At 43.6% G+C, this 15,375-nt stretch overlaps 1 protein-coding gene across 1 annotated transcript in view; it reads right to left on the bottom strand.

The window, feature by feature from the left end:
* The window catches only part of MYLK (myosin light chain kinase), a gene marked incomplete in the record, with an annotated part of 313,975 nt that extends 313,367 nt beyond the window's left edge, over positions 1 to 608 (bottom strand). The window contains 1 exon segment of the mRNA XM_078782291.1: positions 519 to 608.
* Between the last annotated feature and the right edge of the window lie 14,767 nt (positions 609 to 15,375).

The following is a 15,375-nucleotide window of genomic DNA, read 5'->3' as shown; positions in this document are numbered from 1 at the left end:
ACGCAATATAATGGAATTTTAACCTCCCCACTTCCGTTCTGTCATTTTCATCTCCCCTATCCCCTTTGCAAACGAAATATGTAAATATCCCGGTAAAAAAAAAACAGCGCATTTCGTACATTGAAATTGAAAAACAACACCAAATGGAACACATTCCTTCTTACGAATGGTAGCCGCCATACGCAAACTTTGGCACAAATCGGAAATAGTTAGGATTGCAATTTCATTATAGACGTTTCCTACCAGCGAAGATCAAAAGTACAAATTCGTTTACAACAGCACAAATGATCCCAACTGCCATCGCTTGCAACAAACAAAGCACAAAACATACATCAATCAATGCATTCAGATGCATATACTTTGACAGTTATCAATTTGTATTAGTAGGTACTGCATTGCAAAACAAACACAAACAGACCCTGAGCTTCATAAAGTGTAGTTGTGAAGGCATGGATAAGTCACCAAATCAGATATTCAGGATAGCGAAGCAGCTGCACATTTAAATCTGGAAGTGTTACCTTTGCACTTGTGCAGGAGTCAGGGGAAGCCAGGCACGATGCGTGGTCTAGGCGCGGAACTGCAGGATTTTTCTTGGCGGCAGAAAGACCAGGGGCCGGCGTGCTCGGGGTGGGTGGGTAGAGGGTGGAGGGAGGGGAAGGTCTCATCATGCTCGAATCATCACCCAGTCAAACTCTTGGGCCGGGCCCCGTGCAGGAGGAGCTTTCATAAACTCTTCAGACCGTTTTGCCTCCCACATGTTCCATTTGTCTATCATTGGAGGCACGTGGGATTAAAGGTAGGCTTTATACAAGAAAGGAAACCATAAAAAAATACTAAAGGGAGATTCAGTGCTCTGAAACTCGGCGTTGTGAGACAGAGGGAGAGAGAGGGAGAGAGAGAGCTCTCATCACAGGAAAAGGAAGGGTGTATTACTTACTGTACTGCAAATTTCCTCAAAATAATTATCTCTGGACGTGGGCAAAGTCACGGCATCATAAAAATGAGACATGTAGTAGTGTACGTAGTAGTAGTGCTGTGTTATAGCGAAACCTCAATTGTTGCAAAACATCTGTTCATAGTCCAATGTTACATTTAAACATTTTCACGTCTGTGTATGTGTATGTATGTATCTGTGTGTGTATATATATATAGGCTTCCCCCATCCAAAACCTATATATAATGTTTTAATGTATATGTGTATGTGTACGTGTATGTTTAGATGTACAGTACATATGTATAGATGTATATATGTATATGTGTATGCTTATATGTAGGTGTATATATGTATGCATGCATATATACACTACCGGTCAAAAGTTTTAGAACACCTCAATTTTTCCAGTTTTTAATGAAACTTACACAGTTTAATGTCTCAATGTACTCTAAAATTAAGCTTAGAACAAATAAACAATTGGAGATAAAAAAGAAATCATAGAATCATTTTGTTTAACAAATATAAAGGGGAATTCTTGACTCGTCAAAGTAGCCGCCTTTTGCAGATATAACCGCCGAACACACTCGTTGCATTCTTTCTACAATGGAAATCAAATATTGTTCGGGAAGTTCTTCCCAACACTGTTGCAGAAGTTCCCACAAATATGTTGCACTTATAGGTTGCTTTGCTTTCACCCTTCTGTCCAGTTCATCCCAAACCAGCTCGATGGGGTTTAAGTCTGGAGACTGTGCTGGCCATTCCATGATTTGAAGCCTACCGTCTTGTTCTTTTCCTCGAAGGTAGTTTTGACATCGCCTGGAGGTGTGTTTAGGGTCATTATCTTGCTGTAGGATGAACCTCTGACCAACTAGGCGTATACCAGAGGGTATTGCATGGCGCTGCAAAATGCTGTGGTAGCCCTTTTGGTTCAGGGTGCCAGTCACTCTGTGCAAGTCACCGACTCTGGATCCAGCAAAAGAGCCTCAGATCATCACGCTTCCTCCTCCATGTTTGACAGTTGGTGTCACACACTGAGGAACCATCCTTTTGCCTACTCGACGGCAAACAAATACCCTGCGTGATGAACCAAAGAGTTCAAATTTTGATTCATCGGTCCATAAGACCTTCTTCCAGTCTTCCGTATTCCACTGGCAGTGTTTCCTGGCCCAGGCAAGCCTCTTTTTCTTATTTTGCCATCTTAGCAATGGCTTTCTTACTGCCACTCGACCTGTCAAACCTACAGCTCGAAGTCTTCTCTTCACAGTTGAAACTGAGACTTGCTTACTTCGGCTGTGCTTGAAGCTTTTGTCCTGTGAGCAGCCTATCACGCAAGCTGTTGACTCTCAGAAACTTGTCTTCTGATTCTGTTGTGGCTTTGGGTCTGCCAGATCTCTTCCTGTCAGAGTTTCCTCCAGTTTCCACGTGCCTTTTGATGCTGTAGGAAACTGTACTCACCGACACCTTGGCTTTCTTTGCAATTTCTCTAAAGGAAACACCTACACTTTTAAGGGTTATAATGGTCTGTCTGTCTTCCTTTGTTCATTACTTTTTTCTCGCCATTATGATAGCAATATACTACTTCCTGCAGTGCAATATTGTCCAAATAATGCTTCAGAGGGTGTAATAACAATCTGTTCCAATACTGTTTTTTATACAGACAGGGGGTTTGTAATCAAGTAACTAGCAGAGGTTGGAACACCTGTAGGAATTGTTTGCATCAACTTTCAAGGCTTAATTTACTTACATTGCTGCAGAACAGCTTTAAGTTGTTAACCCATTACTTGTTCCCTGAAGAAGGCCTTTTTTTTTTACAATATAACTGTGTAATTTACATTATTTTCCCGTTTTTGATAACCTAAACTTTTTTTAACCTCGAGCAGTTTACTGCTTACCTTTGTACCATTTCAGGTTATCACTGGACTTGAATTGCTCAAATTTCAATAAAAACTGGAAAAATTGAGGTGTTCAAAAACTTTTCACCAGTAGTGTATATATGTATGTGTGTGTACATGTATGTATGTATGTATATGTGTATGTGCATGTGTAGGTGTATATATGTATAGATGTGTTGGTGTATATGTACATGTACATGTACCTCAGTACATCTATATGTATATGTTTATGTGTATGTATAACTGTATGTGTTTGTGTACGTGTATATATTGTTATGTTTCTGGGGAGTAGGCAATGAAATACCGCAGTGCAGGTAGAAGTGCAAAGATTACCGTGCTCCGAATGACATGATGAGGAAGAAGAAACTCCATGTACCAGAAGTTGGGACCCGTTAGACCGTATGTCGTGTAAGAGTGTGTCATTGTTCCCATGACGAGGAGTGGGGTTATGTTAATTATTTAGGGATTATTGGTAAATCCCCTGTATGTAATCGCCTCTGTACTTTTCCCCTCTGTTCCTTATGACAATGCAGCACACACACATAGTCAAGCAAGCGCATTAATAACACTAAATAAAGCAACCGGGACATTCAACTACAGCTGGTGCCGCAGCCACCACATCGCAACATCAAGCAGGCAGGTTCGTAAGGCCACACCCTGAAGAGCAGTGATTGATCCAGAATTGGTTCGAGCAAGGACTGCTAAGATAGAACTATCGGATTGGTAGAACATGCACGGGCGGCGTCGGATGACGTCAGAGCCCTGAAAGCAAAAGACTGTGTTCCGACATTTTTTCTCTCTCAAGTCCTGGCTTTGGTGGCGAACAGTCGTGTCTCGACATTCTCTCTTCTCTTTGGGAACTGGCTTTGATAGCGAACTGTCGTGTCCCGACATTTTGTCTCTCTCTCCGGGCTGGTCTCCATAGCGAACGGTTGATTATCGATTCTCTTGCGTTGAGACATTGGTGCCGTGCAGTGACATTTTATAGCGCTAGGGACATTGGAGGTTTCGACGATCGTGAGAATGGGCGGTCGCGGCTCGTGGACTCTGGTGTGCTTGGCCCGTAGCTTGGTGATGGCTGAGAGCCGTGCCGAGTAAACCGGAGAGACATCGGTGCGTTGTCTGGGTGCTGTGTGGAGCAGACGGCGAGTGGACGGGCACGGCCTGCTCGTTTCGCGCTCAGCGGCTAGAGGAGCGAACTGTGCATTGAGGCCTGTATTTTCCCCTGCAAGGACGGAGGGCCTGTGACGATCTGGGAAAAACAAGCGGACCAGAACTAAATACATGCACACGACATTTTGTGTGCATTCTCCCCATCTTGTCTACCGCTCCCCTTTTTATATGTTTTGGGTGTCTGTTTCATTCTTGTCAAGGAGATGACTCTGATTTCCTATTTGGCATTGAGGACCTCCATCCATTGTTGAGACAGCAGAAGCAGCATGTCCAGAGTAGAATGACCTGATCTGAATCCAAATTGATGATCAGAGATCAAGCCATTGGAGAAGAGGAAGAATTTAATATCAGAAGTGATGATGTATTCCATGACGTTGCTGGGGAGCAGGCTGATTGGTCTGTAGCTGCAAGGATCTGTTTTTAGCACATTTTTTGTGTAAAGCAGTAATGTTAGCTGATTTCTACGCAGATGGCAGATGACCTTGAGCAAAATAGAGGGTGAAGAGAACAGAGAGAGGGTGAGAAAGAGCGGCAGAGCAGGAATTTAGGACCCGTGGGCCAATGCCGTCTGGTCGAGTTGCAGAATCAGAGTCGAGGTTTGACAGAAACTTCTCCACCTTGTCAGGAGAGAATGACACAGAGTCCAGGAGCAGCTGGGTTCGACTGGGTAAGGTGGGTACAGAGAGAGACGGGTTTGGGATACAAGATTTTGAGGTAAACACAGGGTTGAGGCATTCAGCTTTTTCACGTGCGGAGTCAGCTGTGTATCCGTTTGAGGTAAGTGAGGGGATGGAAGGGGAACAAACACCAGAAACAGATTTGACCAGATGCCACCAGGATTTTGAGGAGGGAGACAGGTTTGAGAGTTCAGTCTTGAGAGTAGAGAGATATTGTTTCCTGGTTCTCCTGAGGGTAGACACACACTTGTTCCAGGCTTTGTGAAATGAAATTGAGATTGCCTTCTGTTGGATTTGCCTTGCATGAGGCAAAGGCAAGTTGTTTCAGGGCAACTGCCTCACCACAAGATTCTGTGTACCATGGACGGGAGGACGGGTATGACAACTGAAGACGAGATGGGATAAATCTTTGCATGAGAGAGAACAATTGTCTTTGGAAGAATTCCCAGGATGAGTTGATGTCAGGGGCAGTAGAGATGGCAGACTAGTCCAGATGCTTGATGGCTTCTTGAAGACCATGCCAGGCGGCCTGAGTGAAATGCCAGACTCGTCGACACCTAAGAGGGTCTATGAGAATGGCCAGAGAGATGTCCACTTCAACAAGGAAATGATCAGATGAACCGATTGGAGCAGAAGAAGAACAGCAGACATTTGCAGGGAAGTTAGTCATAACCATGTCTAGAAGAGAAGATGTACCTTTGACTGAGATCCGGTCGGGAAATTGACAGATTGTGTCAGTCCCAATGAGTCGCAGAAGTCCTTTGCTGAGGTGCCGTGGTTGGTGTGAGAGGTACCCACACCAAGCCAGCTGGCATGACAGGTGAAGTTGCCACATATGAGGAAGAGAGAGTTGGGATGAGTGGATAGAAGTTGGTCCATGATGTCAGACAGCGAGATGTAAATGGAGTCATCACTGTTAGGTGGATGGTACAACAGACATATGAACAAAAGGTGAGAGCGGAGGGGGAGCCATAACCAGAGGTACTCCTGAGGGTGGGGTGGGGAGATGGCAGTGCAGGGCGAGTGAGGAAGAGAGTTTTTGATAAAGATAGCAACTCCACCACCAGGACGAGGCTCAGGTGTATCATACCAGAGGAGGGAGTAACTAGGAAGATAAATTAAGGAATCAGATACATCTTGAAGGAGGAAAGTTTCTGTTAAGCAGATCGAGTCTGGTTTGTCAGAAGCAACCTGGATGGAGAGATCAGTCAGGTTTGAGAGAAGGCCCCAGATGTTTGAGGTCCATTCCGTTATGGAAGAGGGAGGGGGAGCATCGGATAGAGGACAAGGGAGGAGACGGGTAGGGAAAGATGAGGGAGGAGAGGGGGAGGTAAGGAGAGCTGTTGACAGTGTGTCGGAGATTGCAGGAGAGCTAGGAGTAGAGAAAGGATGAGGAGGACAAAAGGTTTGATGGTGATGGGTTGAGGCACATTGAGGAGTTGTTTGAGGGGAGGCAGAGCGAGGAAGAAGGTTGGAGGATGTGGAGGTATGACTTGGAAGAGAGAGGAAACAGGTAGGAGGCAGCTTTGTGGAGGAGTTAAGAGGCAACTTTGAGGAGGAAGGGTGAGAGGGGAGTTTTGAAGTGGGGGAGTGATGGGGAGGGGTGAGGAGGGAAATTTGAGGGGGAGGGGTGAGGAGGAGTTTAGAAGGGGAGGGGTGAGTTGGAAGTTTTGAAGGGGAGGGCTGGGTTGGGAGTTTTGAAGGAGAGGGGTGAGGGGGGAGATTTGAGGAGGAGAGGTGAGGGGAGATTTGAGGGAGAGGGGTGAGGAGGAACATTTGAGGAGAGGGGTGAGGAGGAGATTTGAAAGTTTTGAATGATTAAAGAAAATCGAACATTTATTACAAACTGGGTTTCTTGAGATATTCAAATCAGAGATCCGTTTGAGAACGTTTGAGGAGAGGTGGAATGAAAATTAGTTTTGAGAATGAAGAAAGGAAGAATTGTTCAAGACTGACTTTTTGTGAAGGAAAGATTTAATGAGCAAATTGATTGAAGCCTTTTGAACAGGAATTTTGGAGCGCAATGTTCAACCCAGTGTCAGAAAGCTGGGTCTCCGTCGAAGGTCATGGGTCTTGCAGCAGGACAATGACCCAAAACACACTTCAAAAATTACCCAGGAATGGTTCAAGACTATTCAATAGGCGATTGGGCACAATCCTGGATGGGTTGCCACTCCGACACAGGATACTCAAACGGTTCATTCATCCCAGTAAGCTCGTACTCATTTTGCCGACCTCGGAAGGATGACAGGCTGAGTCAACCCACGCGGTGTTAATTCAACAGTGCAACAGGGGCTCAAATTCAGGACCTTAATATCTTAAACCAGCCAACTTTACCGTTAATCCAACACCAGGCTGACTACAGTCACATGAAAAAGTAAGAACACCCCATGTAAAGTTTTGACTTTTTCAACATATTTCAACATACAGCTATTTGATCTTCATTTCAACAATATTGATAGATAAAGGTGATATAATATAACAAATATCATGAAACATTTACATTTTGTAGTCCATTGTATAATTTAAATAAACATCAATGCAAATTTCGCATGTGGAAAAAGTAAGTACACCCTTGGCTCGAATAGGTGGTATTGCCCCCATTGGCAGAAACAACCTCAAGTAGGCGTTTCTTATAACTGTCCACAAGTCTCTGACATCGACTGGGAGAAATTTTTGCCAACTCCTCCATGCAGAATTCTTTCGGCTGTGCGATGTTTGAGGGGTTTCTTGCATGCACAGCTCGTTTCAAATCCCCCCACAACATCTCGATGGGATTTAGATCCGGGATTTGACTTGGCCATTCCAGAACCCTCCATTTCTTTCTTTTCAGCCATTCCTTGGTGGATTTACTGGTATATTTAGGGTCATTGTCATGTTGCAAGGTCCACCTTCGGTTGTGCTTCAACTTTCCGACAGATGGCCTCACATTATCCTCAAGCACCCTCTGGTGCAATGAAGAATTCATAGTGGATTCTATGATGGTGAGCTGCCCAGGCCCTGATGCAGCAAAGCTGCCCCAAACCATAATATTTCCACCACCATGCTTTACAGTTGGTATCAGGTTCTTGTGGTCAAATGGTGTCTTTGGTTTTCACCAAACATGTCTTCTGGTACTGTGGCCAAATACCTCTACCGTTGACTCATCTATCCAGAGCACCTTGTTCCAGAAGTGCTGGTCTTTGCCTGGGTGTTCATTGGCAAACTTTAGTCTTGCCCTGATGTTCTTTCTGGACAGCAAAGGTTTCCTCCTGGCACACCTCCCATGTAGATCAAATTTGTGCAGCCTCTTTCTAATGGTAGACTCGTGCACTTTGACATAAACAGTGGCAAGAGCTACCTGTAGGTCCAGTGATGACATTCTGGGGTTCTTAGAGACTTCTTTCAGCATCTTGCGGTCTGCTCTAGGGCTGAACTCGCTGGGGCAGCCTGGCCTAAACAAGGTGGCAGTTGTTTGGAATCTTCTCCACTTGTAGATGATCTTCCGGACAGTCGAATGATTGATTTCAAATTGTTTGGAGATCTTTTTAAATCACCTCCCAGACTCCTAGGCATCTATAACATTCTTTATGAAGGCCTCAGAGAGCTCTTTTGATCTAGGCATGGTGACGCCGCACACTTCAACAACAAAGAGCAAACCAAACTAAATGTCTGAGGTTTAAATAAGACAAGTTCCTCCAAGATCCTCTCTAAAGATGTTCTGAGCATTTGCACCTGAGCTGGTGCACCTGATTCTAATTTTAGGTATTTGAAGTAGTGATAAATGTCGGGGTGTACTTACTTTTTCCACATGCAAAATTTGCATTTATGTTTATTTAAATTATACAATGGACTTCAAAATGTAAATGTTTCATGATATTTGTTATATTATATCGCCTTTACCTATCAATATTGTTGAAATGAAGATCAAATAGATGTATGTTGAAATATGTTGAAAAAGTCAAAACTTTACATGGGGTGTACTTACTTTTTCACGTGACTGTATGTACAACGACAGAACTCAAATTTTATTTTCTAATAGCAAAAATTAGACAATGAACATCTCGTTGAAGCATCAAGCAAATGCAGGTTAGACCAATAGCAACTTACTGATGTTGAGCCACAGGTAGTCAAAATAAGTTAAAACATTCAATTGTTTGTAAGAAAATAGCTTTTAACAGTTTTTATCAAGATGGGACAAGTGAAATATGTCATCTGACACCCTTAAAAAGCAGCCAGACGGGAATATTGATAACTCACTAAGCTTCCTCTATAGTTCAGCTAGCATATGCAGGCAAGTTGAGACTTATTCTAAAGAATAGCAATGCTACCGACTTTGAACATGCAGTCCAATTGCAGATCCTCAGAGAAAAAAACAAAACAAAAAAAAAACATGAATTTTTATTTTTAAGGGGCCTGTGCTTCAAATGAATACCTTTTTTTTATAATAATGGTGAATAATGACATCATGGACGTGGACCCCCAACTTATTTTCCTTTACATGTACAGTAGTTTTAGTGTTTTAAAGCTGGCCCTTTGCATAATGACATACATGGTGTCGAGGTAGCACACTTGCCTGTTAAGCTGTCTAGTCTGGTTTAAATTCTACACCCAACATGAAACTGCCAGGGCGCTAATTCGCAGGAAAAGCATTACGTTCCTCTCTCTGAGACACGTTAAGCCGGCGGTCCTAAATGTTAGCATTAGCTGAGTTATCACCAGCACCCTGACCGGAAAGTAACGAATTCCTGTCCCGACTACTGCTGGGGGGCAAAGGCATATCAGCCAGTGTAGTTCTTGCTGAGAATCGGGTTCGGTAGCAGTGAACCTATCTCCGTGAAGAGAACCACGGTGAGTAAGTGTTGGTTGACAAATTGTGAAACATTTATGACAACACCAGGCAGAAATCAGTGGTAATATCCAAGGACAAGTGATGATTGCTGAGATCATCTACGAGTTATTCTTGAGTTACAGCGACACAAACAGTAGACAGGTTGGTTCAGTCTGCACTTGCCAATCGTCATGTGACATAGCATTGAATGTGTATGTCACAATAAGCGTCATGTGTTACGGAATACCTTGTGCTAGTGTAGGCCTGACCCAACATGCAGTATTCTTTGTCCAGATAAAAACACAAGTGGTTCACTGACTCAGGATCCTGAGTCGAATACTGTTCATGTTGAACCAGCTGTTATCATGCCTCAATAAGCAGGCAATCAGCTCAACACAAACATGCTCTTTGGAGTTATCTTAGTCAGATGATTATTGGGTAAGATGAGTGATGTGACCACCAATAATGATGTGTTCACAACAACACAAAAACTAGAGGTTCCAGGGAACCTGAACTCAACTGGTCTATATCAATATGGTCAGAATATGCATAATAGAACCACAAACTATATAGTTTATATGTGCTAAAAATATATGACAAAAATAGATTTTTCAATATGGCCGCCCTGCCACGCCCATTTTTGGGCGTGAAACGCCCAAATGCAATCCCAAACTAGTTTATGTCTTAAAGATGCTGCACAACAAGTTTCATCAAATTTAATCAATATTTGTGACTTTTAGAGCGTAGACGTCGAATTGTTTACAGACGACAGACAGACAGACGGACGACGGACACTGGGTGTCGACAAAAACTCAGCTGGACGTAGTCCATTTGAGTTAATGAAGTGGTTCCATTCGTGAAGAATCTTTTTAGAAAAAATAAAATCTATCAACTTTTCTAAGAACAGGCAAATACGCAAGCTTGTCCATAATTGCAGGAAAACAATTTCAAATTCAATATTTGTTGCAAAAATATTGATTGGCTTTTCAACTTTTGTTAGAGGTTCGACGAACTGGTAGAAGAGTTTGCAACCTCGAAATGTGAACTCGTTCTGAAATGGGAGGATTTCATTTGAAGGATTTTGCAGTTGTTGTTTCTTTTTCCTACCCATGTGACTTGTTACCGTTATCAAGCAAAAAACATATGGAACAGCCCTGGACAATATCTGCAAGCTGTTGCTTCCTTAGAACAAAGTGAGAGGCCGAGACAGTGTGTGTGTGTCTGTCTGTCTGTCTGTCTTTGTGTGTGTGTGTGTGTGTGTGTGTGTGTGTGCGTGCGTGCGTGCGTGTGTGTGTGTGTGTGTGGGGCCTATCCTTCAACTTTGACTCATTTGTCTCACTCGTGACTATTTTACGTGCAAGAAAAAGTTATGCTAGCTCTAGAATTCTTCTTCTTTTGTTTGCAGCACAAGGGTGTGAGTTGCTTCACTGGCTTGAGTATGTGGCTGTGCCGCTGATGTAGTGCCCCCTGTAGGTTAGTGGTGGAATTTGTAATTTGTTCATGGTACCAGTGATAGCTCGCCGACTCTTCGTGAAGAACACCGTGGGATCTTTATCATCCACCAACTAATGCCAGCAGACGGGAGACACCAGGAGGACAGGTTGTAGCTGGGCTGAGATTCGAACCCGGGCTAGACAACTGCATACCTGATACCTGTAAGCCATCCTGCCAGCCCAGCTCTTGAATATCATTATGTGTAGGTCCAATATGTAAAAAACGTTTTTTGGGGGGGGGGAATCTTGACCAGTACTGCTGTATTAGCAAGAAACCTTTTGAAATTATCGTCTTACTCTGTTATCAATTAAAATCAATCTCTGCACAGGTGTGCTGGCCTCTAAATGGCCTCTAAAAAATGGCCTCTAAAGGTGTTTTTTTTCTGCACAGGTGTGGACCATTAAATAGGTAAAGTCAGAGTTGTAAATGGGCAATCGCCTTAATCCAATTTAATGCGTTTCCTTTAGCTTAGTATATATATATATATATATATATATATATATATATATATATATATATATATATATATATATATATATATATATATATATATACATATAAATAAATCATGATATATTTAAAGCCACATAGTTACATTTCCATAAATTACAAATCTTGTTTTTGCATCGAATTTAAAGTTCGATCTGATGCAAGTTGTGATTTTGGGTAAGCGGGAAGCTTGAAATGGTAAAGTCATTCAGATATGGGTATGACAAAGAGCTTGGTACAAAAGGAGCTTTTAAGTGAAGTATCCACAATTCAAGACAAGGAAAAAGCCAACTTGGGGACAGTGGGATTCTAAGATCAGATAACCATTTCCCTTCTGAGAAATTGGATTTAAAAATAAAAATCACCCAAAAGTCATCCTCCCAAATACATTGCGTATTCATTCCAATTGCATCCCCCACAGCTCTTCATAATCTTCGTTTGTGCACAAAATGTGGGTGTGGGTTGGCATTGCTTATTGCAGGGGTGTGGCACCATCACTGATGCAGTTTTTCCTGTAGTTAGGGCAGGAGTTTGGAATTTGTTACATGGTGCCAACAATAGGTTGGGGTTTCAACCCATGGTAGAGAGCTCAGAGGTTAGTATGAGTACCTCTTGGCTATCCTGCCGGCTAGTCCGCTCTCTACAGAGCTGCTGTCGATGCTGTATTCTGTTAGACCACAGGTCTGTTGCCACTTCCAGTAAAGGGAAGTATCAAATCACATAAAGCTGTACAGTTTGAAGATGTTTATTATGCAAAACTCTACTTGGGTGATGCAAAAGGTTTAAAAAAACAGACATGACAGTGCAAATGAGCCTCAAATGCATTTCCCACTAGAACGGCACTCGGTAGAGCGCATACCTCCACCAGGCTGAACAGTTTATGTTTTCTATCTCACTGATAGGCAAGATCTGGATTCAGACCTCAACCAAAATCTATTCGGCTTGTTCTTGTCACCTAACCAACTCGTTCACCAAGTTTAGTTATAACTCGTCCACAACTTTTTTAAATATCATGTTATATATCGATTTTCGCCCGATCTCTCAATGGTGAAGAATCACTTAAGAATTAAATAATTCTCATATCCGAATCCATATTCAGATCTTCACCAAAATCTAATCGATTAGTCCTTGTCACACACACAACTGGTCCACCAAATTTCATCTATGTTGATCTCAAAAAAAAATAGTTAGTGGTTGAATTTGGTTCGCTGCTATGAAAATCCTGTTTTGTTTAAATATTTATTTAAATATGTTTAAACCGCAGCGGTGATCCCCCCCCCAGGATTTCCATGTTTTAAACGTTTCCCAGTGTGTACCCTGGATAAGAATAGGTACGCCGTATCCCTGCGTGTCGTAGGAGGCGACTAAGAGGGTTCGCGTCAGGAAGGGCATCCGGCCATAAAAAAAAACATTGCCTCAAAAAGAGAACCATGACAATTACAACTACATGTGGGCAGGGTACAGCCCGAAGTGGAGATCGGTTTCTGAGGTTTGGGACATGGAATGTAGGGACAATGACAGGGAGATCAGGAGAAGTGGTGGAAGTATTGGTCAGAAGAAGAGTGGACATATGTTGTGTGCAAGAGACGAGATGGAAGGGAAGTGGTGTGAGAATGGTGAAGGGTAGGCAGGGACAGAAATACAAGTTTGTGTGGCAAGGGTGCCTGGAGGGCGTGAATGGTGTTGGTGTCCTGTTTTCTGAGGAGTTTGTAGACAGTGTGGTGAGTGTGACTAGAGTGAGTGATAGGTTGATGATGGTGAAAATGATGATTGGAAAGCTCTTGGTGAACGTCATCTCGGGATATGCTCCGCAGGTTGGTCGGAGCGATGAAGAGAAGGACAAGTTCTGGTGTGCGATAGAGAAGCTGATGGAAAACGTGAAAGATGAGGAAGTTGTTGTGGTAGGAGGAGACCTAAATGGACATGTGGGAAGGAGTATGGATGGTTTTGATGGAGTTCATGGGGGTTACGGATATGGAGTGAGAAATGGAGAAGGTGAAAGGATTTTGGAGTTTGCTGATGGAGCTGATTTGTTGATTTGTAATACTCAGTTCCAGAAAGAGGATAATAAGCTTGTTACAGACACGTCAGGTGGGTCGACGACAACCGTTGACTACCTGATGGTGCGTAGGCGAGATAGGGGGCACCTCCGAGACACAAAGGTGATCCCGGGGGAGGAGGCTGTTTCACAGCACCACTTGGTTGTCTGCGACGTAAGGGTGAAAGGTGCGAGGAGAGCTTGGCGGGTGAAGTACCAACCAAGAATGAAGGTGTGGAGGTTGAAAGAGGTGACAGTAAGGGAGGCATTAAAAGAGAGGCTGAGTAGGGTCGAGGATGATGTGGTTGAGCTTGAAAGTGGTTGGATGTCAATGAAAGCTAGTCTGTTGGGAGCCGTTGGTGAGGTATGTGGATGGACAAAAGGACCACCGAGGCACTCGGAAACATGGTGGTGGGATGATGAAGTTGGAAAGAGGATTGACGAGAAGAGGAAGAAGTTCAAGGAGTGGCAGAAGGCAAAGGGTACGGGAGCAGAAACAGCAGAGCATGAAAGTTATAAGGCAGCCAGGAAGGCTGCAAAGAAAGAGGTAGCAAAGGCGCAGGAGGCATGTAGGAAAATGTTCGGAGAACGCTTGGATTCGGAAGAGGGTCAGAGAGCGGTATTCAGGATTGCAAAGCAGATAGCGAAAGAGAGGTGTGATGTGATGGGGGTGAGCTGCTTGAAGGATGAAGTGGGACAAATCGTTGTCGACCCAGATGGAATTAAAGGAAGATGGAAAAGATATATGGAAATGCTGTTGAATACAGAGAATGAATGGGATGGCAACATAGAGAGTAACCCAGTTTTAGGACCGGCAGAGAAGATAACTGAGAAGGAAGTTGAGGAAGCGATAAAAGCAATGAAGGGTAGAAAAGCGGGAGGGCTGACGGGAGTTGTGGGAGATATGTTGAAGGCAGCAGGAAGTTGGGGTGTGAAGAGAATGACAGAGATCTGTAATCTGGTGGTGAAAGAAGGCCGCATTCCAGTGTATTGGGAACTGAGTACCCTCGTCCCTCTATACAAGGGGAAAGGTGACCCTCTGGAGTGTGGCTCGTACCGAGCGATAAAGTTATTGGAGCATGGAATGAAGGTATTGGAAAGGGTGTTGGAGAGGAGGATAAGGAAGAAAGTGAAGATCGACGAAATGCAGTTTGGATTTATGCCAGGAAGAGGAACGACAGACGCGCTTTTCATTGTGAGGCAGTTGCAGGAGAAGTACATGGAGAAGAGGAAGAAGTTGTTTCTTGGGTTTGTTGATCTGGAGAAAGCATTCGATCGGGTTCCACGCAAAGTATTGACATGGGCATTGAGGAAGTTAGGAGTGGAGGAATGGTTGATCAGAGTAGTGATGGCAATGTACAAAAGAGCGCGCACAGCTGTAAGGACGAAGGACGGGAACAGTGGTTAGTTTGAGGTGAAGGTGGGAGTGCATCAGGGGTCGGTACTAAGTCCACTACTATTTGTAGCTGTGATGGAGGTGCTGGCTCAGAACGTAAAGGAGGGTTAACCATGGGAGTTGTTGTATGCAGATGATCTGGTGTTGATTGCGGAAAGTATGGATGGAATGAAGGAAAAGATGAACACGTGGAAGGAATGTATGGAGACAAAAGGTCTGAAGGTGAATATTGGAAAGACGAAGGTTATGGCAAGTGGTAAAGCATGTGGTGAGGTGGAAAGAACTGGGAAGTGGCCCTGTGCTGTGTGTAGGAAGGGTGTCGGAGTGAACTCCATTCAGTGTACAATGTGCGCTGAGTGGGTTCATCAAAAATGTAGTGGTCTGAGAGGGTCATTAACCAGTGTGGCAGCTACATTCAAATGTAAGGTGTGCACAGAGGGAGCTGCAGATGGAGGAAATGTTGAGTTGGATC

This window comes from Myxine glutinosa, chromosome 7 (genome assembly GCF_964187855.1).
Source record: "Myxine glutinosa chromosome 7, kmMyxGlut1.1, whole genome shotgun sequence".
Taxonomy (NCBI): Eukaryota; Metazoa; Chordata; class Myxini; order Myxiniformes; family Myxinidae; genus Myxine; species Myxine glutinosa.
Note: the sequence above shows the minus strand (reverse complement) of the source record. Positions and strands in the feature narration are given on the sequence as shown.